Below are 26,135 nucleotides of genomic sequence, written 5' to 3'. Positions count from 1 at the left end.
CACAGGGACATGTCTGTCCTGCACTCTAATCAATCTCTCTTTAAAAGCCTCCCACATATCAAATATGGAATTACCTTCAAACAGCTGCTCCCAATCCACATTTCCCAGCTCCTGCCGAATTTTGGTATAGTTGGCCTTCCCCCAATTTAGCATTCTTCCTTTAGGACCACTCTCGTCTTTGCCCATGAGTATTCTAAAACTTATGGAATTGTGATCACTATTCCCAAAGTAATCCCTGACTGAAACTTCAACCACCTGGCCGGGCTCATTCCCCAACACCAGGTCCAGTATGGCCCCTTCCCGAGTTGGACTATTTACATACTGCTCTAGAAAACCCTCCTGGATGCTCCTTACAAATTCTGCTCCATCTAGACCTCTGACACTAAGTGTATCCCAGTCAATGTTGGGAAAATTAAAATCTCCTATCACCACTCCTACATCTTTCCATAATCTGTTTACATATTTGTACCTCTATCTCACGCTCGCTGTTGGGAGGTCTGTCGTACAGCCCCAACATTGTTACCGCACCCTTCCTATTTCTGAGCTCTGCCCATATCGCCTCACTGCTCGAGTCCTCCATAGTGCCCTCCTCCAGCACAGCTGTGATATCCTCTCTGACCAGTAATGAAACTCCTCCACTCCTTTTAACTCCCTCTCTATCCCGCCTGAAGCATCGATATCCTGGGATATTTAGTTGCCAATCATGCCCTTCCCTCAAGCAAGTCTCAGTAATAGCAATAACATCAAACATCCAGGTACTAATCCAAGCCCTAAGTTCATCTGCCTTACCTACTACACTTCTTGCATTAAAACAAATGCACCTCAGACCACCAGTCCCTTTGCGTTCATCATTTGCTCCCTGCCTACTCTTCCCCTTAGTCACGCTGACTTCATGATCTAGTTCCTTACGGCTTTAGTTACTACCTCCTTACTGTCCACTAACCACCTCATTTGGTTCCCATCCCCCTGCCACATGAGTTTAAACCCTCCCCAACAGTGTTAGCAAAAGCACCCCAAAGGACATTGGTTCCAGTCCGGCCCAGGTGTAGACCGTCCAATTTGTAGTAGTCCCACCTCCCCCAGAACCGGTCCTAATGTCCCAAAAATCTGAACCCCTCCCTCCTGCACCATCTCTCAAGCCAAGCATTCATCCTGCTGTTATGGGAGATGTGTTTTCAGAAGCCCAAAATGTATCATGGAGTTCAACCAACCTCCCCCTTTAATGGATTGTTGCATTTGAAGCACACGGCTTGTTCCCCAGGTGTGATATTACAATTATGGACATGTGGTTTTTAACACAAAACAATGTTTATTCCATGAACTCAACTTAACCTTTTAAATAAACATTGGATCCCTTAACACCCCTTACTTCAAAGATAACCCTGAAAATAATACAACACTAAATAATCCCTCAAAATGTACCTTCAAACACCCAAAAGACTTCCCCTTTAACAACAGACATGAGGTTACATTCAATATACTTATAGTATTTGGATTTGCAGACATCAACAGACCAGTTCTGTGTTTTCTTCTTGCAGCTCACTGGAAACACACAGACACACCCAAGCTGCTCTCTCAAACTGAAACCAAAAGCAGAAATGAGCTCAGCTCCCCCCAACCTCTGACATCACTTCAGTAATATGATCAGCTCCATTCCGTAAAGGTACATTGCTTAAACATCCATTTCTTAAAGGTACTCTCACATGACACTGCCTATTCTTTCATTTCTACTCTGACTACCACATGGCACTGGTAGCAATCCTGAGATTACTACCTCTGAGGTCCAACTTTTTAACTTGGCTCCTAACTCCCTAAATTCTGCTTGTAGGACCTCATCCCATTTTTTATCTATATCATCGGTGCCTCTATGCACCATGTCAACTGGCTGTTCACCCTCCCCCTTCAGAATGTTCTGCAGCCAATCTGAGAGATCCCTGACCCATGCACCTGGGAGGCAACATACCATTCGGGAGTCTCGTTTTCGACCTATCTACTCCCCTTACAATTGAATCCCCTATGACTATAGTCCTTCCACTCCTTTTCCCGCCCTTCTGTACAGCAGAGCCAGCCACCGTGCCATGAACCTGGCTACTGCTGCCTTCCCCTGGTGAGCCATCTCCCCCAACAGTTTTAGAGGGAGATGACCGCAGGGGACACCTGCACTGCCTTCCTGCTTTTTCTCTGCCTTTTGGTCACCCATTTCCTTTCTCCCTCAGCACTCCTAATCTGTGGTGTGACCAATTCGCTAAACGTGCTATCCATGACCTCCTCAGCATCGCGGATGCTCCAAAGTGAGTCCATCCGCAGCTTCAGAGCTGTCATGCGGTCTAACAAGAGCTGCAGCTGGACACAGTTCCCGCACGTGAAGGAGCCAGAGACATCATCCACGTCCCTGAGCTCCCACATTGAGCAAGAGGAGCATAACACGGGTCTGAGATCTCCTGCCATTTTTAATCTTAAGCTTAACTTAGTCCAACTATAATATCAAATAATAGATAAATGAAAAAGGAAAAAAGAAAAGAAAAATTGTTACCAATCACACGAGAGAAAAAAAATAGAAATAGAAAAACCCTACCTTTTCAACACACCTCAGGTAAAAGAAAAACTACTTACCAGTCACCAGCCAATCACTTACCTGCTGGCTGTGACGTCACGGTTCAGCTTCTTTCTACTTCTACCTGCCCTCGAGTCTCCCTCTTGATCTTTACTCGGCTGGGATCCTTACAGTGATTGATTTTTTTTGGTTAGAGGAGGAGATAGGGAGGGAAACACTGAAGAGGTGCTTGGGGTTTAACTGTCACTTTACAACAGCTCCTCCACAAACTACCTTCTGGAAACAGTGACCTCAATGTACTGATGCAAATTTTCCCTGCAACAGCCAATCAGCGGCTCCGCTCTGCTGCCCTCTGCTGGATGCTTTCCTTCACTTGAACACGGAGAGTGTCTTGCTCAGGTACACCTTCTGGATACAGTGACCGCAATGCACTGATGCAAATTTTCCCCGCAACAGCCAATCAGCGGCTCTGAAATGCTGCCCTCTGCTGGACAGTTAACAGACTACAATGGTAACCAGATCACCTCGAGGGGATCATGCCACCTGAAAGTAGTCAATAAGAAAGTCACGAAAGGACTACGCTTTGAGATCATGGACGACAAACGAACGTCGCTGTTAGGTGCTCAAGCCTGCAAGGATTTGCGGCTGATACAGAGGATTTTCATGAACACGATTGATTCATCACGACAGGGTTGATGCCATCCAACTGCTTCTCAGTGAGTATCCTGACGTCTTTTGTGGCATGGGTACGTTACCCTACAAGTACAAAATCCTGCTCATAGACAATGCAACACCGGTCGTTCATGTACCAAGGCGGGTACCAGCTCCGTTGCCGGACAGGCTAAAAGCAGAACTCCGACGCCTCCAATCTCAAGGCATCAAATCACAGATCACACAGCCGACTGACTGGGTCAGCTCGTTGGTATGTGTCAAGAAGCCGTCCGGTGAACTCAGAATCTGTTTAGATCCAAAGATTTGAACAAAAACATTCGCTGGGAAAACTACCCCATCCCCAAGCGAGAGGAGATACGAGTGAAATGGCGAAGGCTCGCATATTCACCAAACTTGATGCCTCACAAGGCTTCTGGCAGATGCAGCTCGATGATTCCAGCCGACTGTTGTGTACCTTCAACACACCGTTTGGACGATACTGCTATAATCGTATGCCTTTCGGGATTATCTCTGCATCCAAAATATTTCACAGAATTATGGAGCAGATGACGGAGGGCATTGAAGGCGACCGTGTATATGTTGATGACATCATAATATGGTCAATGACCGAGGAAGACCACATTGCTCAGTTAAAACAAGTCTTCTAAAGAATCCACCAATTTGGGCTGAAGCTTAACCAATCCAAGTGCACCTTCGCATGTTCATCTCTGACCTTCCTGGGTGATACGATATCAGAGCACAAGGTGAAGCCGGACACTGAGAAGATCGCGGCAATTCAGAACATGCAGCGGTCATGTGACAAGAAAGCGGTGCTCAGGTTTCTTGGATTCATCAACTTCCTCGGCAGGTTCATACCGAATCTAGCAGCACGGACGACAGCGTTACGAAATGTGATAAGGAAGGACACGGAGTTTGACTGGACTCCACGCCACCAAGACGAGTGGGTGGATCTGAAGCACCAATTGATGGCAGCTCCAACGCTGGCATTCTTTGACTCTACAAAACCCACAAAGATCTCCACCGACGCCGGTCAACATGGAATTGGTGCGGTGCTACTTCAACAGAATGACCAGTCGGACTGGGTCCCAGTGGCTTACGCTTCTAGAGTGATGCCCGCCACAGAGTGCAGGTATGCATTGATAGAGAAGGAGTGCCTGGGATTGATCACGGGTATAACAAAATTCCACCACTATGTGTATGGCCTTCCCACATTTCGAGTGGAGACTGATCATAGGCCACTGGTCAACATTATCCACAAAACTTTCAATGGCATGACGCCGTGCCTACAACGCATGATGATGAAGTTGAGGAGGTACGACTTCACGCTGGTCTGCACTCCAGGGAAGGACCTAATAATCGCTGACACCTTGTCCTGAGCCATTGATGCTAACAGTACACCTCCGGCATCCATTAACGATGTAGAAGCTCATGTACAGTTGTGCAGAGAGACACTCCCGGAAATGGACGAGAGGCTGCAGCAAATTCGTCAGGCAACACGAGAAGATGCGACCCTGCTCCAGGTCATACACAACCTTCAGTATGGCTGGCCAAGATGGCGGTGCCCATAGTTCCAAAACGTCAAAACTGAACTGTCCGTGGTGGATGGCATCGTACTGCGAAATGATGAATCGTCATTCCACTGGCGCTCCGGGCGGACATGCTCCGCAGGATTCATGAGGGGCACCTTGGTGTCGAGAAGTGCAAAAGAAGAGAACGGCAATCCGTGTACTGGCCTGGGATAAACGAGGGCATAACAAACATGGTGCTCATGTGTGACACGTGTCAAAAACATCGACCGGCACAATGCAAGGAGTCACTCCGACAACATGAGATGGCTACGTCACTGTGGGACAAAGTTGGTATTGACTTGTTTCATTCCATGGGTCGACACTATGTTCTTCTCATCGATTATTACTCCAACTTTCCGGAAGTAATGCAACTCCCGGATCTCACACCGGCGTCAGTTATCAAAGCCTGCAAGGAAACCTTCTCGAGGCATGGCATCCCACAAATGGTCATGTCCGACAAGGTCCTTGCTTTGCAAGCGGGAAGTGGATGGAATTCTCAAAGAAATATAACTTCAAGCACGTGACATCGAGTCCACACTTTCCTCAATCGAATGGCAGGGTGGAGAAAGGTGTACACGTTATTAAGCAACTGCTCAGCAAGGCCACTGACTCGAATTCCGACATACACTTGGCTCTATTATCATATCGTTAATCACCATAAAGCTCAGGGCTGTCACCGGCTCAAATGCTCTACAATCGAGATGTGAGGACAACGTTACCGGCGTTACAATTCACCGATCCAGATCACTCGCAAGTGCTGGACAAGTTGTGTCATCAACATCACATACAAAAGCAGCACTATGACCGACATGCGAAAGTGCTGCATCCGTTCACGATCAACGACATGGTTAGACCGCGACAACCTGGTGGAGGATGGTCTAACATGGTAATGGTTCTCCGACAAGTATCGCCACGGTCGTACGTTGTGAAATCTGATGATTGTATGCTGTTTCAACGCAATCGACGAGACCTGCTGAAGGTTTCACCTCATCAACCTGTATTTCCAACGTTGGATCTGCAGGACGCTATCATGCAACATCCCGGGACACCAGCAGCTGGTGCCCAGCTAGACGTAAAAACCTCAGGGTCTCCATGCCCACTCAGGAGATCTACCTGAATCAGACGTGCACCCAACCGTCTGAACTTGTGAACATGGGACTGATCCAATTATTGCTCTCTGTTCTGTATGTGTGCATAAAACTAACTGTGTTTGTTCCAGCTCTGCAACTAAAAAAAAAGTGAAAAAGGGGAATGTCGTGATCTTTACATGGGTATGTACAGAAGGGGCTGATGGGAAATGGAAAGACCACTAGGGGGCAGCACTGGCGGGTATAAAGGGGAAAGTAAGCAGCCCTCAAGGGCTCTTTGGCTGAGAAGACTGTGAGGAGAACAAAGGCAGAGATTTAGCTCAGGGCTGCTAGTGTCAGGCCTAGTGGTAGAGTATAGAAAAGTTGTAACTTTTCTACTAGTACAGTTCTTAAAGTAAGAGCTCACGCAGTTATTTAAGTTGTGTTACTCAATAAACTTTATGTAAAACTTCTGGACGACTTTGAGCCTTCTTCCGAAACCCTTTGCTGTAACTGAATTGAGTAGCACATGTTACCTGCCATACAGGTAACAAAACATTATGTAGGAGCAGCTAGTTCTTACCAGTCTTCTCTACCCAGTGGATTGGGTGAGTGAGCGATGCGGGAGTGGAATATTACAGTCATATCAAATTCCGCCCTTAACCTATTCCCAAATGTTATATCAGGTAACTGGGCAACCATTAGCAGTGGGAATTCTGTCTAATTTCCACTTAGCCTTAATTTGAATTGAAATTCCCTTTTTGCCTTGGCATCAAGTCTTTGGGTAACAATTAAACACAGGAATTCAGCACAGGCCAGGGATTGAGCCTTAATTACCCACTGCAGGACCAGAGACAACATTATAAAAACACTGAATCCGGTTACTCGAATTGATCATGGAACAAATTTACTTTGAGAATGTTCAATCTCCTGACCAATTGTTGCTCATGGCAAAGAACCAAATATATATTATTCAATGGGGCCTCAGGCTCATTATATCTTAAAACAGTACAAATAAGAATGTGATGAATCAACTACTGTTTTATCACTGGTTATTAGTCACTACTCATGTACGCTTTTATGAACATCAGTATTTACACTATAATAATTTACTTCATTATTTTCTCTCGTGTTTTTCTGACTAATTGTTCTCGATTATCATACAAATGTATTTTGCTGACAATAGCAGACTTTTCCCCCTGCAACCAAATAATTAAGAATCTTTAGCTGGAAATAAATGTTCACAAATATCTAGTCCAAGTTAGAATCGCAGATGGCGCCAGAACAATTTTGCATTACTGAGGCACTTACTGTTTTACTTTTCTTCTTGTAACTTTGAGCCAACACTACTTCCTGCCTACATAAATTACATGTGCCTTTGAATTACCCAAATCAAAATAGTCTGACCATGATGCCTTTACAATGTAGGCCAAATGTTGGGGGTTGGTTTAGCTCATTTGGCTAGACAGCTGGTTCATGGTGTATTATTCCTTGTGTCGGAATAAAGCTTGTAGTCTTACAGTTGAAGTAGATGCTTTATTTCTATGAGTTTGTTCTCTCTCCAGCGCTTATACTATGTTACATCTGTGCTGCCTGTCTGTGTCCTGCTCACCAGCTGCCGTACCTGTGAAGAGTCCTTTGACTTCCTGTTTGTCTATGTATCTATACATCTCTGGCGCTCCCTCTAGTGGTTATTTAGTTGTAGTATATTTACATTAACCCCTTGTGTATATACAGTGATGCATATCACTACATCCCCCCTTTTTTCTTCTTACATATTTTTTGTACTTTGTTGAAGAAAATTGTACAAAACAGGTAGATAAATGATGATATGTACAAGTTGTGATGATATTGATGATTATACAGTGCCAATTAATATTTATGAGTCCAATCTTATTTTTAAAAATTATGAGTCCAAACCTTATGAATTTGTTCGGTTGAGTTGCTTTCTTCTTCTGTTGTTGAAGTGGTGATGTTGATGTTGTCATTTCTTTGTGAACGTCTTCAGTGTTCTTGTGTTTAAGTAACCAAGAAGTCATCATGAGGTGTTCGAATGGTCGAATCACTTTGTTGTCTGATTTAGACTTTTTTTTCTATGCTTGTGGTATCGATTCTGGATGTCATCTTTGTTGTTTGACCTGGACTTTTCCCTGTGCTTGCGATATTGATTCTGTATGTCATCTTTGTTGTCTGACCTGGACTTTTTTCTGTGTTTGCGATATTGATTCTGTATGTCATCTGCCTTGAAAGCCTTGGTTTGCTTGTTTGTAGTGGAGCAAATGTGATTTGTGAGATTCGTTGTCATGCCATGGTATGTTTGTACTCTTGCCATTGTTTTGAGTTGTGCTGTTACATTGTCCTTCATGTGCAGAGTTGTACCATGTCGTACAAGTTGTTGTTTCATTGTTGTTGTTTTTGTCGTTTCTGTCTTTGTTGTTTCCGTTGTTTTCCTTGTTGTTTTTGTTGTGCTTGCTGTTGCTGTTGTTGCCTTTGTTATGCTTCTTGGTGTTGTTTTTGTTGTTCTTCTTGTATTTTTTGTTGTCGTGCTTGTAGTTTTTGTTGTTGTGCTTGTAGTTTTTGTTATGCTTCTTGTTGTTTTTGCTGCGCTCAATGACTGTTCCGTGTGGATAATCCGAGTCATTCTCAAAATTATTTGTGTCAGTGTCCTTTGTGGTATCTGATGTTTCATTGAGCCTTTCTTCTTGAGGATTGTGAGAATGATCTGATGTTGCATTGATCTTAGTGACATCACTCCTTTGTGGTTGATGTGATTCCTCTTCGATTCCTTGGTGCTCCTCTTCTGGAGTCATTTCTGGTTCACTTGAATCATCATTGATTTCTTGGTGCTCCTCTTCTGGAGTCATTTCAGGTTCACTTGAATCATCATTGATTTCTTGGTGCTCCTCTTTTGGAGTCATTTCAGGTTCATTTGAATCATCTTTGGTTTCTTGGTGCTCCTCTTCTGGAGTCAAAATCTTCAAGATTTCATTTTCTTGTGGGTAGTTAAGGGTAGATGAGGTTTTAATTGACATGGTCTCACTGGACTCAAGAGTAGTTTCACTTTGATTGTTGAGTGCTTCTGTACATACAAGCTGAGATCTGTCAGTCTCGCTGTGACCTTGCACATCTTGTATGTCGATCGCGATCATGTTGTCACTATTCTCACATACAGTGGGTAGACATTCAGTGTCTTCTTGTTGGTTAAATGAGCTGGGTAGACTGTCATAGCCTTCTTCTGGTGGCTCAAATAAGCTGGGTAGACTTTCATAGTCTTTTTGTTGTTCACGTGAGCTTGGTAGACTTTCATAGTCTGCTGCTGGTTGCTCAGATAAGGTTGATAGACCTTCATGATCTTGTTCATGCATGGACTTCGCTCTGGAATCTTTAGTTGCTTCCATTTTGGAGTCTGCCAATGAGCTCTCTGTGGAGGCTTGTGTCGCTCTCTCTGTGGAGGCTTTCATCGCGCTCTCTGTGGAGTCGTGCAGTGTTCTCTCTGTGGAGTCAATCTGTGCTCTCTCAACGGAATTGTTCAGTACTCACTGTGTGGCATCGTTTTCTTCTTGGGTATTTGACAGGTTGCTGTCATCCGATGTATCGACGATCTGCCATTGCATCATGGTATTGGATTCATCTACCATGAGTAGAGTCGTGTTGAGCTTTTCAACCATGGCACTGATGCTTTTATGATCATCATATCCGAATAACTCAGCCATGTCTGAGTAGCATTTTTCGATAAACAAATCATCTGCTTTTGTTTCGGATGTGTTATTGTCCTCTTCATGTTCAATGAATAAATTATCTTCTTTGGTTTCGAATTTGTCATTGCGCTCTTCACTTTGGGTGGTGCAAACTGCTTGAACCAGGGTGCTGCAAAAGTTATGTTCAACTGCTGGTAGGCGTTCAGGCATTGTTGTGCCTTTTGAGGTTAAATTTGTTGGTTTTGTGCCGTTAAAATTCTTATTTTTAATTTTCGGACAGTGTTGCTTTAAGTGGGCGTGGTCTGAGTCATCCGACGTCATGATACTCGTGACGTAAAGCGTAGGAATCGATTGCGCATGCGCGAATCAATTTTCCTTTACTGTGCGCTTTTCCGTAAACTGCACATGCGCGGCTTGCGCATGCGCAGAACAATCTGCGCCCAAAAAGTCTTTTTTCAATTGCGCATGTGTGGCTGCGGTTTCCTGCGCATGTGCAGATCCAGATTTGCGTCTTTTGCTCCCTGGGCAGTTTAAAATGTGCCCAGACGCCATTTTAAATTCTTCAGACCTGTGGAAAAAAACTTTTTCACCGTTTTGTCTTGTTAAAAACTTAAAGTCATTTTTTTCTTGTGAGCTGCACTTGTCAATTGCGATTTCAAGTGTTAAACCTTCCTGTTCTGGTAATGATTGTTTGAGTTTCGCATCACTCATTCCCTGTGCAATTTGGTCCCTGAGCATTGAATGTCTTAAAGCAGCATTGTTACTGGTGTTACAGTAATCTCCCAATTTTTTAAGTATTACTTCTAATTTGGTGTTGTCTTCACCTTTCAAGTAATTAAACAGTTATAGATTTCTCCAGCTTCATGTCCTGCTAGGAGAAGTGCTATTTTCATTTCTTCTGAGGCCGTGCTCAACTCATTAGCTACAATATATAGTTTGAACATTTGTTTAAAGATTTTCCATCTATGACTTAAATTACGGGTTGTTTTCAGCTGCGGTGGAGTTCCAACGAGTTTCACCGACTCAACGAAGTCTCCCCATGTATGAGTTTTCTTCTGTTTTCGATCTTGCTTTGTCTGCATCTTGTGTAACTTTTCTAGTAAGCGTTCTGAAGTCACCTGGTACCATGTATTATTCCTTGTGTCTCAATAAAGCTCGTTCTCTCTCCAGTGCTTATACTATGTTACATCTGAACTGCCTGTCTGTGTCCTGCTCACCAGCTGCCGTTCCTGTGAAGAATCCTTTGACTTCCTGTTTGTCTATGTATATATATACATCTCTGGTGCACCCTCTGGAGTTACTTATTTGTAGTGTATTTACATTAACCCTTGTGTATATAGTGATGCATATCACTACACATGGTGCAGAGTGAGGCCAACATGGGTTCAATTATCATACCAGCTGAGGTTATTCATGAAGGTCCGCCTTCTCAACCTTTACCCTCACCCGAGGTGTGGTGATCCTCAGGTTAAATCACCACCAGCCAGTTCTCCTCCTCAAAGGGGAAAGCAGCCTATGGTCATCTGGGACTATGTTGACTTTACCTTTCGGCCAAATGTTGAATGAGTGAGTATTATTACCAGGAACATACAGTTGGAAGAGATCGTGAGTGCATTAAGTACATTTGACTCTCTTTCAAGATGCAAATTTTGGACAGAATGGTGCAGGACTACAAAGTGCTTCTGGAATTGTGTCCTCCCGGTTAAACTGCGGTTGAAAGCGATAAATACTAGGGTCCTGATATAGGTTGCAGAAACTGGAGTCTCTCATGTCAAACTTAAGTCTGGGGAGGCCTATGTGGTAGTTAGAATGCGCTGGCCCTGTCGATCAAAGCTTGCACCTTGTGCTTGTTCTCCATGCAACCAAACCGTTTTTCATCAAGGAAAGGTGGTAGCCCCTGTAAATTCTCGATATGTAGTGTGAATGAAACATGCAGGAACTATAAGAGTAGAGCGGAATCTTTTGGTCCCACCAATATGTACAGGGCTTTGAAGGCCACACATCCTCCACCGGTGGGGAACGCAGTGAGAGTCGGGGTGGGGGCCGCCATCGGCAGGACTGAAAAATTCCACCAGTGAGAAGGGCCAGAAAATTTTGGTCTTAGTGAAAGCATCTGGGTTTCATCTTCTGTAAACTTAGCCGAATTAAATAACATTTTAGAAATGTCTCCTACATCAGCAAACTTCCAAACAATTTTTTAAAATGAGTTTCATTATAAATATGATAAAAATGATCAGCCAACAAGAACAGTAAACGTGAGGGGCAACAAGGTTCATAGCTTGAACGATCAACAGAACTAAAACAATTTGCTTGGCAAACAAGACCGCCAGAGAATAGAAGTGACAGGTAATCTAATGCCATTTGTTCAGTTATTTTAAGATATAGTGACCAGAGGGCAGCACGGTGGCGCAGTGGTAGCACTGCAGTCTCACGGCACCAAGGTCCCAGGTTTGATACCGGCTCTGGGTCATTGTCTGTGTGGAGTTTGCACATTCTCCCCGTGTTTGGGTGGGTTTCACCCCACAACCTAAAGATGTGCAGGGTAGGTGGATTGAACACGCTAAATTGCCCCTTAATTGGAAAAAATTAATTGGGTACTCTAAATTTATTTTAAAAAAGATATAGGGACCAGTTTATTTTGTTTGGAACAGTGCAGTTGTGACACATCAGTAGTTCATTAAGCTCAATAAAGTTTACAAGAATGGTTCCAGAGATTAAAAAAAACTTCAGTTATGAGTATAGATTGGAGAGTTTGGGGCTGTTCTCCTGGAATGAAGAAGGCCAAGAGGAGATTTTATTAGAGATGTTCAAAATTATGAGGAGTTGGACAGAGTAAATAGGAGAAACTGTACCCGCTAAGAAAAGGATCAAAAATGAGAGGGCACAGATTTAAAGTGATTTGTAAAAGAAGCAAATAGGATATGAGAAAAAATAAATGTCACGCTTCCTGATAGTGCATTTCAAAGTGGCTTGGGGTCTAGAATACACTGCCTGGAAGTGTGGTGGAGGCAGGTTCAATCGAGGCATTCAAGAGTTCATGAGATGATTACTTGAATAGAAACAATGTGCAGGGGTGTGGGGAAAAGGCATTTGGCCATAATGGCATTAGGTGCAGACACGATGGAGTGAATGACCTCCGTCTGCGTCGTAATAATTCTGGGATTCTGCAACAAAGAAACATGGAATTATAGCTTTTGGACTAGCCTGGAGTTGTGCTGATTTCAGGAATACATTTAAATTGAGGGTGGGGAGGGGTTGGAGTTGGTTGAGCCAGCCAGCTGCCCCACACGATCACACCTGCACAATGTAGTTTCGCACCCTGAACCCCATTTGAAGCGCAGAAAGGAGTTCACAAGACTTGAAAGAAAGCATTTGCATTAATATCATGCCTCACACAACCTCGGGACCCCCTAAAGCACTCCGTAGCCAATGAAGTATTGTTGACGTGTTTGCGCTGTTATAACGTAAATTAGGTGCAGAAATAACTGTTTGCTGACTTACAATGAGTTTTTCTGAGAAAATATATGTGAGATAAGTTATTAATTTTGAAGAAAACTAGGAAGATCTGTCAATGCAAGACTGCTTAAAAAGAAAAGAATGGACAATGTACTTTGCAGATTTAAAAACAGATCTGTGTGATCGTGAGTACAGAAAACATGGTGTGAGTCCCGCACGCAAAATAACCCAATAAACCCACCACCCAGCGAAACTTGACATATCTACAAGCTTGACTTCTTCTGGATCCACTCAAAATGATACTAATGTTAAACATGTACTGTATTCAGCAGCATTTTTATGCGATTGTTACTGCTGTTATTTAAGCAGCTGCACCGTGTGCCAAGAACATTTTTTAAACCAGGACTGTCTGTCACATGAAGTTTTCATTTTAGAAAAATATTTAATATCCCTGAGAACAAAGGAAATCTTCAGCACTGTTGTGCACATGGCAATTGTAAATAGTTTCCTTTTAACTAACTACTTGTAGTGCCGGCAAATTCATCACAAGTGAACTTTTGAACAGGCAGTACTAGTGTGCCAAACCTCCCTATTGCTAAGCCGTAAGAGAAAGCAGATGCTGTCTCATGCCCCTACAGCGCCCCCCCCCCCCACCCCCTCCTCCCAGAGTTCATTTAAATATATTTATTACCTACTATCAGGATTAAACTGAGTACCAATAGTACACTGTAGGTTACTCCCCCCTCCCCATTGACTAATAAAAAAATTTAACACCATCTGACAAAAAGGAATGATTCTGCATCTCCAACCCTCAGCCCAAGCTTATCTTCCTTTCAGGGAAACTGCTATTAATCACCCTTCTCGACCCAAAGCACTGCGGGTGTACCTACACCTTTGGGACTACAACGGTTCAAGAAGGCAGCTTCCCACCTCAAGGGCAACTAGGGATGGGTAATAAATGCTAGCCTCACATTTTCCCCGTTTGTGGGTGGGTCTCACCCCCACAACCCAAGGATGTTCAAGGTAGGTGGATTGGCCACGCTAAATTGCCCCTTAATTGGAAAAAAAGAAGTGGATACTGTTATAACCTGCCTGCTTACCACTGGCTGGGGACTAATGGCAATGCCACAATCCTTTGGGAGTATGAGATTCTCCAATGAGGAGGGCGGAGAAATCATTAGCAGATTCCCTGCATAAATAAAGCTGGCCAGTTTGGAACCAGCTGGAGAGAGGAGTGAGCAGCAAGGGAGTTCCTGCTGCTGCTGTTGTGTGTGTATATATATATATATATTATATATATATGTTATTGTAAATAAATGTTATTTCTTTCTATCCTTCAACTCGTGGTGGATTCTTCGTGGCCCTCACAAAAGATACTTTAAATTAAAAAATGAATAAATAAATGCTAGTCTCCTCTGATGCACGATCAATGACCACTAAAGCGAGGTTGTAGTCCAACTGAAGGCCTTAATAAGCTAGATGTTTCCCCCAGCAGCTCAGGTACAGAAAGAAGGCTGCTGGGGCGGCACGGGCTCTTATACCCCGCCTTGCAGGGCGGAGCTACCATACAGCTTGACCAATAGGAAACGTACAATGTCTACCAATGATATTCCAGCATTACCAGATACCGTAATACCTCTACACAGGTTACCACATCCTCCTGTCACGAACATTTTAAAAGACCATCGGGAATTATAAAACATGGATGACCTTAAGACATTTCTCAGCCACTTTTGAGCTGCTAGTTAGGTAGCTCCAAGAGACCGAACGGGTATTAACCAGGCACCCAGTTTGAGAAGGCTAAGCTTAAAAAGGTGAGTGGGAGGAAAATAATGACAAGAGCACCTTGCTGAAGCAATGGATCGCACCTCATTATTTACTTTAATGCCATTCATTACAAGCTCAATAATAATTCCAGATCTTTATAAATAAATTATCCCTCAAAAAACTCTCAACTGGCTCCTTACTTCAGATGTCCTTTCTTTTTAAAAAAAATATATTTATTCAAATTTTCCAACAAATTTTCAACAAAACCCCCCCCCAACAAGAAGAAAGAAATAAGAACACAACAATCAGAAATTATACATTGGATTTCCCCCATATACAATAACCCCCCATATAACATTTAAAGACATAAATAGGGGAAAAAAACACCTTCACCCAAACGCCACCCCAAAAGAACCCCCCACCCCCCCCCACCCCCCCCACCCTTGGGCTGCTGCTGCTGCTGACCTCCTCCTAACGCTCCGCAAGATAGTCTAGGAACGGTTGCCACCGCCTGAGGAACCCTTGCACAGACCCTCGCAAGGCAAACTTTATCCTCTCCAGCTTGAGGAACCCTGCCATGTCATTGATCCAAGCTTCCACACAAGGGGGCTTTGCATCCTTCCATAGTACCAAAATCTACCAGGGATGCAAAGGCCAGAATACCGGCCTCTTTAGCCTCCTGCACTCCCGGCTCGTCTGATACCCCAAATAATGCCAATCCCCAGCTCGGCTTGACCCGGGCGTTCACCACCTTGGACATAGTCCTCGCAAAACCCCTCCAAAACCCATCCAGCGCCGGGCACAACCAGAACATATGGACGTGGTTTGCCGGGCTCACCGAGCACCTCCCACATCTGTCCTCCACCCCAAAGAACCTACTCAACCTCGCTCCTGTCATACACGCTCTGTGAGAAAGTTTGAACTGTATTAGGCTGAGGCTGGCGCAAGAGGAGAAAGAATTAACCCTACTCAGGGGATCAGCCCACAGACCCTCATCTATCTCCTCCCCAAGGTCCTCCTCCCACTTGCCCTTTAGCTCCTCCACCGAGGCCTTCTCCTCTTCCTTCAGCTCCTGGTAAATCGTCGAAACCTTGCCTTCTCCAACCCATACACCCGAAATTACCCTGTCCTGAATCCCACGTGCCGGAAGCAGCGGGAATTCCCTCACCTGCTGCCTCACAAACGCCCTCACTTGCATGTACCTGAAAGCGTTTCCCGGTGGTAGCCCAAACTTCTCATCCAGTGCCCCTAGGCTCGCAACGTCCCATCGATGAACAGGTCCCCCATTCGTCTAATCCCTGCCTGATGCCAGCTCCGAAACGCCCCATCCATCCTTCCCGGGACGAACCGATGATTCTCCCGAATCGGGGACCAAACCAAGGCTCCCACCTCGCCCCTGTGTCGCCTCCACTGCCCCTAGATCTTCAGCGTCGCCACCACCACCGGTCCCGTGGTGTACCTTGTCGGTGAGAGCGGCAGCGGTGCCGTCACCAGCGTCCTCAGACTCATGCCCACACAGGACGCCATCTCTAGCCTCTTCCACGCCGCCCTCTCTCCCTCCATTACCCACTTATGGATCATCGCCACATTGGCTGCCCAATAATAGCCACACAAATTTGGCAGCGCCAGCACCCCCCGCCTGTCCCTGCTATGCTCCAGAAAAACTCTCTTCACCCTCGAGGTCTTATTCGCCCACACAAATCCCATGATGCTCCTACTTACCCGTTTGAAAAAGGCCTTGGGGATCAAAATTGGAAGGCACTGGAACACAAAGAGAAACCTCGGGAGGACCGTCATTTTGACTGACTGCACCCTACCCGCTAGTGAGAGTGGCAGCATATCCCATCTTTTAAAATCCTCCTCCATCTGCTCCACCAACCGCGCCAAATTGAGCTTGTGCAGGGACCCCCAACTCCTAGCTACTTGGATCCCTAGGTACCGAAAGCTCCTTTCCGCCCTCTTCAGCGGTAGCTCGTCTATCCCCCTTCCCTGGTCCCCTGAATGCACCACAAAGAGCTCACTCTTCCCTACGTTGAGTTTATACACCAAAAAGTCCCCAAACTCCCTAAGGATCCGCATGACCTCTGCCATCCCCTCCACTGGATCTACAAATACAACAACAGGTCATCGGCATACAATGACACCCGGTGTTCCTCTCCCCCCCCCCCGGACCAATCCGCTCCATTTCCTGGACTCCCTCAGTGCCATGGCCAGCGGCTCAATTGCCAGTGCAAACAACAAGGGGGATAAGGGGCACCCCTGCCTCGTCCCCCGGTACAGCTGAAAGTACTCCGACCTCCGCCGGTACGTAGCCACACTCGCCACCGGGGCTCTATATAGCAGCCTGATCCAACTGATGAACCCCTCCCCGAACCCAAACCTCCACAACACTTCCCAAAAATACTCCCACTCCACCCGATCAAAGGCCTTCTCCGCGTCCATAGCTGCCACTACCTCCGCTTCTCCCTCCACCGTGGACATCATAATCACATTGAGGAGCCTCCGCACATTTGTATTTAGCTGCCTACCCTTCACAAATCCCGTCAGGTCCTCATGAATCACCCCCGGGACACAGTCTTCAATTCTCGTAGCCAGCACCTTCGCCAGCAACTTAGCGTCAACATTGAGGAGCGAGATCGGTCTATACGACCCACATTGCAATGGATCCTTGTCCCGCTTCAAGGTCAAGGAGATCAGCACCCTGGACATTGTCGGGAGCAAGGTCCCCCCCTCCCTCGCCTTATTAAAAGTCGTCACTAGCAATGGGCCCAGCAGGTCCACGTATTTCCTGTAAAATTCAACCGGGAACCCATCCGGCCCCGGGGCCTTCCCCGCCTGCATGCTCCCCAGTCCTTTAACCAGCTCCTCCAGCCCAATCGGCGCCCCCAAACCAGCCACCTCCTCCTCCTCCACCCTCGGGAACCTTAGCTGATCTAGGAATCATCGCATCCCTTCCTCCCCCACTGGGGGCTCAGACCTGTACAGATCCCCATAGAAGTCCCTAAATACCTTGTTTATTCTCACCACACTCCGCTTTGTATTCCCCCCCTCTATCCTTAACTCCACCAATCACCCTCGCTGCCTCCCTCTTACGAAGCTGATGTGCCAGCATCCAACTCGCCTTCTCCCCATACTCATACGCCGCCCCCTGCGCTTTCCTCCACTGTGCCTCTGCTTTCCCCGTGGTCAACAGGTCGAATTCCGTCTGGAGGTTCCGTCGCTCCCTAAGAAGCCCCTCCTCGGGTGCCTCTGCATGCCTCTCTTTCCCCTCTCTCTTCTCCCTGTGGGCCCTAATGGAGATTAGCTCTCCCCTAACCACCACCTTCAACGCCTCCCAGACTACCCCCACCTGCACCTCCCCATTGTCGTTGGCCTCCAAGTATCTTTCAATATACCCCCGCACCCCCCCTCATCCGCCAACAGTCCCACATCGAGGCGCCACAGCGGGCGCTGGTCCCTCTCCTCCCCCAACTCCAGCACCACCCAATGCGGGGCGTGGTCCGAGATGGCTATGGCCAAATATTCCGTTCCCTCCACTTTCGGGATTAGCGCCCTACTCAAAATGAAAAAATCTATCCGGGAGGAGGCTCTATGGATGTGGGAAAAGAAGGGACATTCCCTGGCCAGCGGCCTGGCAAACCTCCATGGATCCACTCCCCCCATCTGGTCCATAAACCCTTGGCCGCAGCCGGCCTCTTACCCATCCTGGACCTAGAATGCTAGAATGGTCCAGTGCTGGGTCCAGCACCATGTTGAAGTCCCCCCCCCCCCCCCCCCCCCATTATCAAGCTTCCTACCTCAAGATCCGGGATCCGACCCAGCATGCATTTCATAAATCCGGCATCATCCCAATTCGGGGTATATACGTTCACCAGTACCACCCGCACCCCCTGCAACCTACCACTCACCATCACATATCGACCTCCATTATCCACGACAATATTCAGTGCCTCGAACCACACCCGCTTCCCCACCAGTATTGCAACCCCTCTGTTCTTCGCATCCAGCCCTGAATGAAAGACCTGCCCTACCCATCCATTTCTCAGCCTAACCTGATCGGCCACCTTCAGATGTGTCTCCTGGAGCATAACCACGTCTGCATTCAGTCCCTTTAAGTGCGCGAACACCCGGGCCCACTTCCAAGTTATCAGCCGGATCGCGGGGCTACTCACACCCCCCCCACCCCCTCCCCCCCCCCCCACCCCCCGCACCCCCTGCCGACTAGCCATCTCCTTTTCTAGGCCAGCCACGTGCCCGCGCCTCCCACACCCTCCAGTCCCCCAAGCGGTGGACTCCCGCCCCGACTACCTCTCCTACTTCCAGCTCCCCTTTGGCCAATGCAGCAGCAATCCACTCCCCCCTCCCCCCCCCCACCTTCCCCCCGCTAGATCCTCATCTAGCCATTTTGCTCCCCCCCATGACACTACTGTAAGTCAGCTGACTCCTGCTGACCCCGGCCTCTCCCGCCATTCCATCGACCCCCCAGTGTGAGAATCCCCCCACCCCTTGACAGTCAGTGTGCGCTCCTCTCCAGCACCGCCCTTCCACCCCCGGCCACGCCCCCATCCTTCCCTAATGCGGGAAAAAGCCCACGCTCTCCTGAGCCGGCCCCGCCCCCTCTGGCACAGCTCCTTTTTGCGGCCTTACCCCAACTCCCCATCCCCGGGCCTCCACCCCCCCCCCTCTTCCTCCGCGGTGCCCTGCCCCACCAACACCGACGCCCACACTCTCCCACAGCCCCCACATCAAATCCATTCATCCATCCCCACCCAGCACCCAAACAAAAAGAACATTCCCCAAACGCAGTAAACATCCCCCCACGACAAACCCTCAGTTTGAGTCCAACTTTTCAGTCTGGATAAAGTTCCATGCCTCATCAGGCGTTTCAAAATAGCAGTGCCGATCTTGGAATGTGTCCCACAATCGCGCTGGCTGCAGCATCCCAAACTTCACCCCCTTCCGATGGAGCACCGCCTTAGCCCGGTTAAAACCAGCCCTCTTCTTAGCCACCTCCGCACTCCAGTCCTGGTAAATTCGGATCTCCGTGTTCTCCCACCTGCTGCTCCGCTCTTTTTTGGCCCATCTCATTGCCTTCATTGGCGCCAGCATTTCTGTCCTCAGCTCCTCAAAGCAACGTTTAAGAAACTCCTGCTGCTCCTACGACCACTGCTCCCACGCTGCTTGGTCTCCACCCGCCGCCAGCTTGCTTTTCCTCCCTCGCACGTTCCGCTGCACCAGGATCACTTTTTTAACCACTCCACTCCTGGTCCAATCCATATAATGTCGGGGGGACTTTGCTGTCACCTTCCCACACTGGAAGCTGTCGAACAATTGCCGTTGGGGCCCTTCTGATGAGCACAAATATCCGTTCCCGGCGGGAGCTGCCGAACGTGCAACCTACCTAGGCATAGCCGCAACCAGAAGTCTTCAGATGTCCTTTCAATCCATCAGCCAGCACGGTAAACACTACAGAGCTCACAGAGAAGGGCAAATTGTAATGCATGTGACATTCTTTGGTTAATACGACCACTTAAATAAACTACAAAAAAACTTCAGAACATTTTGGAATTGGTACAAAAATGGTAATGGAGACTGTAGGGAATTATTGTAGCTCTTCATACCTAAACGTGCAGTTCTAAAATAAATATTAAAAGACAACGCTGTTACTTTTGTTTATTTATTTTCCTCATTTGAGTGCAGATGGGTTTTAAAAAAAAAAGAGTAAATTCCATTGTAGACATCGAGTGTGTTTTTGGTCAGTATGCAATAGGGGCGATTTTCAGCCTGCAATCGCTGTCAGAGAGAACAACGATGCAGGCAGAAAATCCAGAGAGACTCGGAAAACGCGATTCCCTCTGGAGAGTTCGCGCTTCCCAATTTTCCCCAGTCCTCGCTGATGACATTATAAATTTGAATGTTATTAGTGGATCACCCCAATCACATTACCCCCCCCCCCCCCCTCACTAAATACTCATACTGGTTCACAACAGGTTTGGCAAATGAGAAACAGTTGAAACAGGAACCCTCCAGGGGCAGAAAGGTAAGTATGGCCCTCTGGTGGGAGAGGGACGTGCCTCCCTGGCACTGCCCTAGTACAGTTTTGCACTGCCAGGTTGGCACTGTGCCAACCTCTGTCAGGGGTCAGTGCTGGGGCATGCCCTAGTGGGAGCCCCATGATGGGCACGGGTTCCAGTTTTGCCTGGTGAGGTGGGGAGAGCTGGCACTGCCCCGGTACAGTTTTGCACTGCCCCGGTACAGTTTTGCACTGCCAGGTTGGCACTGTGCCAACCTCTGCCAGGGGTCAGTGCTGGGGCATGCCCTAGTGGGAGCCCCATGATATGCACGGGTTCCAGTTTTGTCTGGTGAGGTGGGGAGAGCTGGCACTGAAGGGGGAATGCTGGTGGTACTTCCGTGGTGCTGGTGTGAAGGGGGGGATGTTGGTGATAAATGTCTGGGGGGAAAGACCTCAATACCTCCGTGGTGGGGGGAGAGGGCGGGGGGGGGGGGGGGAGGTTTAATTTTAGTTCTGGTTGGGTGCCCTTTAAAGATGGCACCCCAATCTCTCAGGCCTTGTGCCCCCCCCCAAGTGCAGAAGTAAATGCTGCCCACTCATTTTCTTTAATAATAATAATAATATTTATTGTCACAAGTAGGCTTATATCAACACTGCCACACTCCGGCACCTGTTCGGTACACAGAGGGTGAATTCAAAACGTCCAATTTATCTAACAGTTCGTCTTTCGGGACTTGTGGGAGGAAACCGGAGCGCCCGGAGGAAACCCATGCAGACACAGGGAGAACGTGCACACTCCGCAGTGACCCAAGCCAGGTGTCAAACCTGGGACCCTGACGCTGTGAAGCAACAGTGCTAACCACTGTGCTACCGTGCCACCCATTCAAGAGTTTCAAGATCTGGAGAGAAAACTGGTTTGTGTAGCTGGAGAGCTTTGTATAATTTTCAGTCTGAATCTGACAATTTGAAAAAATTTGGTAAGATTCTATCCAATGTTTTCTCTCTCGTTATGGTGAAAACGTACTTTTAAAAATGTTTCCTACATGTAGTCAGGACAGATCCCTGAGCTTTAAGCTAAACAAAGCAAGGAAATAAAATAAAATAAATTCAGATGATGTACAAGCAGTTGTGTGGGCCCTTTGTGTTGATTCTCTTAGTTCCTATTTCTTTTATTTTGTCTTTTTGGTCCATAGATCATTCATGGAGACATACTTTGAAGTCAAACAGAGGAAATAAGGAACCCAAAGTGTCAAAATTATACACTGTGTTATAAAGTTTTGTATTTTGGCAGAAAGTCTCTGCTGCTGACTGCGTCTGAATGCAGAAGCATCTGGACTCTGAAAGAAGAAGCTATCTCTCTCTCTCGCTCAAATGCTAGATGCCTGATGATGTGTTGGGTGTTCTGGATCACATACAGGTCACCAACACTTGAAATAGTGCAACACTATTTTATTGAATTATTAACTGTTTAAACATACTCAGACTGTGAGTTAATACGATACTCGCTTTAACTAAATACCTTTGCCTTGTCCTGACCAGTCGATGCACTCAGCACATGGTGAATGTCTGTGTTACAGGCTGTGAGCTCTGTCCTCCTAGCTAGCTGTAACTCAAATGCGCGGGAGCTCTGATGCCCCCTGTCTTTATAGTGCGTATGCTCTCACTGGTGATTGGCTGCGGTGTTGTGTGTGTTGATTGGTCCCACTGTGTGTCCATCAGTGTGTGTCTGCACCATGATATGCTGGTGTATATTATGACACCTGAGTTTTCTGTGAGTCTGCTGTGAAAACCATTACAAGCTGAAAGAAAAGATAACATCCATCTGAAAGCCGAGACTGAAGAAGAAATGATGGGAGAGTCCATTCTAAACAAAGACTCTTATCCATTTACTTTCATCATTATTTACACCCCTTTTCCTCTTTGTGTTTGTTTGTCATTGTGTGTGTGCAGGGGGGGGGGGGGGGGTGAGTTTAAGGAGGGGGGTTAGAAATTAGATAGTGGAGAACCAGTTGTATTCATTGCCTATTTAATTATAGTTACTGTTAATAATAAAAAGGTAATTGTGTTTAAATTTTAAAACCTGGTGACTGCAGTTATTGGGCAGCCGAAGACCTCGGATATTTTAATATAAAAGTTAATTTCAACCATGTTGCAACTCCAGGTCAAGTAGAGCTAGAATTGACCGTGCACTAGCCAAGGGTATTGTAACACAGTAAAAAATAATAAATATTTCTGGCCAGGTTTAATTCACACCAAGGCACCGAGATTATCAAAACTAAAAGTTAATTTCTGCTGTGGCTTTGCAGCTATGGATGCAACTCCTGTGAGGATCGGAGGTTTTAGCACATAGAACACATAAGGGACTCAGTCATTAGAATGAGAGACCTTTTTGTGAATATGATTTATTACTCCAATTAATTGATAAGGGAAGATTGTCTGAGTATTGGTTGAGTTAATGCAAAGCTAATGTGATGATGTGATATAGTTGAGGCTCTGATGTGTACTACAAATATGAGAGAAAAACATACACATTTACACTTGCACACTTAAGCACGCACATGTACATATACAGACAAATCTGCGCATTTAAACAAACTAAAACACGCACTCTCACACATTTCAACAGAGACACTGAAGCACATCTACACACACTCGCACGCTTAAACACAGACACTAAAACACATAGACACCCACAAACACAGGACAGAAATCTCTATTTTTGAGACTGTGTGGTGGCGGATGGCTCCGATGGTTCCTGCTGTTCAGAATGGTGGGATCCCATGCCAGACTCTGCACTTGGATGCTCATTAATTATGCAAAGGCATGTTCCCCTTGAATCACCTCGCGGATTGGCAGCTGATTCATCCGACAGCCATCAGCTGGCAGGTTTGAATGTCCAGGCGCCATGTAAACGTCCAGCACATTCATATCACTCTTTTCAGACCACTTCTCCTCACGAGACCAGGCAAGATATACAAAACTCAGAATGTTGTGTCCCTTTGGCCTCCCTTGCTTGTGAATGATTAATGCATCCTTGTTGGGGTCCAGCTTTCCAGTCATCCCTTTGCCTTCTATTGTTCATCATCCTCATCCACCTCCTTGCCGCCTGCCTGCCATTGTGCCCTTCAACCTCCCTGCCCTCACACAGCCCTCCTTCCACATTGCCCCGTTCGTCTTTGCCAACCCTCCCTTCTCCTTGAGCCTCACCCCCGGGTCGAACTTCAGACGATTGGAGTGGAGGCTCCATGTGTCCTGCAGCACAGTGCTGTCCATAAAGACCAGCTTGACAAGGAGAACCTTGGAGCCCCAACAGAGCGGCTTTCAGTGCAACAGGATCAGCGCAGCCCTCTGGCACGTTGGCTGTGAATCTTGCACTCACCTTGAAGTCTCGAGTCAACAGAGGTCTCCTTGTGCGCGTCACTCTTATTCAAACGGGTTTGATGCCGACATGATTTCCTGCTGGCGTGGTGCAAGACTGGACAGCCTGATGGGATTTTGGTGGCAGCTGTTTTAATGAGCATTCATGAAATGCAAATGAATGTAAATGGCGATCACGCCACCAGGCAGCGGTAGAACCGATCTGTCACTAACCCGTCATTGAGAGAATTGGAAACTGTTTTTTTGACGCCGGCGGGATTCCGCCTTATCGGCGCTCGATGAATTCTTCACTTCCACCTGCCGCCAAACCCACCGTGGACAGGATGGGGGCATTCCACCTACATAATCACACATTTACACATGGGGGTGAGGCGATTTTCCATCCCTATTTTCGGCCGGCGGGAAAGCCAGTCGGTGTGGAGACTCCAGCGGGAGTCCCGCTGTGAAACGCCGTGAATCCTATTACCATATCCTTAAATATCGTTAGCGGGCTTCCCTGTCTTACTTTCCCCGAAGTAAGGATCAAGTATGGACAAACGGGAACCCAGCATCAGGGGCGCACAGGTAGGTGCAGCCATTAGCGGAGAGAGGGTCAACCTGGGCAGTACCTTGGCACTTCCCCCTGACACCACCTGGGCACTGCCAGGAGGGGCTTCGATTGGGGAGGTTTGGAGTGGGGGCCTTCCGGGGGGCCGGGGTGGGGAGGGGGGTCATTCTGTGGGTAAACCCTGTGTTTATGCGGGGTCCCAATTCATCGGGAGCTGCGGATTCCTGAGTCCGTGGAGGGGGTGGGGGTGGGTTCCATGGGTATTTGTGTTTCTCTTATTTTTAGTGTTTCCAGATCGGGGCCATCTTTCTTTGTCAGTGGCTAAAGTTGCTGGTGGACAGACCCACACACTAAACATATGGACACATAAACCTGTGCACATGTATACACACACACAGTCACACACGTACACCCACACACTTACACTCACACACACTCACATAGACACTCACCCATACTCACATACACAAACCCACTCACCCGCACACACTCATACTCACATACACACTCACGCACAGTCACTCACATCCATATACTCACATGCACACACACTCACACAAATGCTCTCACCCACCCACACACTCACACACACAAACAATGTGACACACGCACACTCTTGCACAAACACTCGCCCCCACACACACAAACGCTCACCAACTCACACACACATTATCTGGAAGCAAGCCAAATAAAATATTTACTGAAGACGGCACGCAGCTTCAAAAACAAATATGTCCAGCTGAAATGCAAACAAAATGTCTAAATGTGGACGTTTTGTGCTGCACTTCCCAGAAAGGAAAACTGGTCATGGAATTTCTGGGCAAGTTTGAATTATCGTAAAGTGATATATGATTCTTAAAAGCCATTTTCTTTGCCGTTATTATTGATGTTCTGGAATGACAAGAGGGATTTGAGAAAAGCGAATTCCACATCACGACAAAGGCATTCACATCATTTCCCAATCAATCAGCATGGGGCAGAGATTCTGGGACAGGGCAGGTTTGCTGCTTGGCTTTAAGACTGCAGTATTTCTTTTTGTTGGCTGGCGAAGGGTGATTATTTTTCTCTATTGAAAACATTGCATAACTAGGGCTGAGTCGAAGTCCCTTTTCTCTCCTGTCTTCGGGCTTTCTTTACAAAATCAAAACAGCCTCCAATTGTCTTTTTTCACTCTCTTTCCCAAACCTTGTGATTACAGTTCCCTGCTGACCATCTCCTCCCTGCACTTGATTTGATGCATATCTCTGAAACATGATACCTGAGGGAATGTGGGAAGTTATCCAGGATACTACAAGATCTGGATGGAAAATGTGAATCAGCTTCCAGCTGCCCATATACAATATTTGACAGGTTACAAAAAGTTGAAACTTTATTCATTTTGCAAAACTTTTATGTCAAATTTCTTGATATTTTCA

The sequence above is a fragment of the Scyliorhinus torazame genome, chromosome 1 (genome assembly GCF_047496885.1).
Source record: "Scyliorhinus torazame isolate Kashiwa2021f chromosome 1, sScyTor2.1, whole genome shotgun sequence".
Classification (NCBI taxonomy): domain Eukaryota; kingdom Metazoa; phylum Chordata; class Chondrichthyes; order Carcharhiniformes; family Scyliorhinidae; genus Scyliorhinus; species Scyliorhinus torazame.
This window is presented reverse-complemented; position numbering follows the sequence as displayed.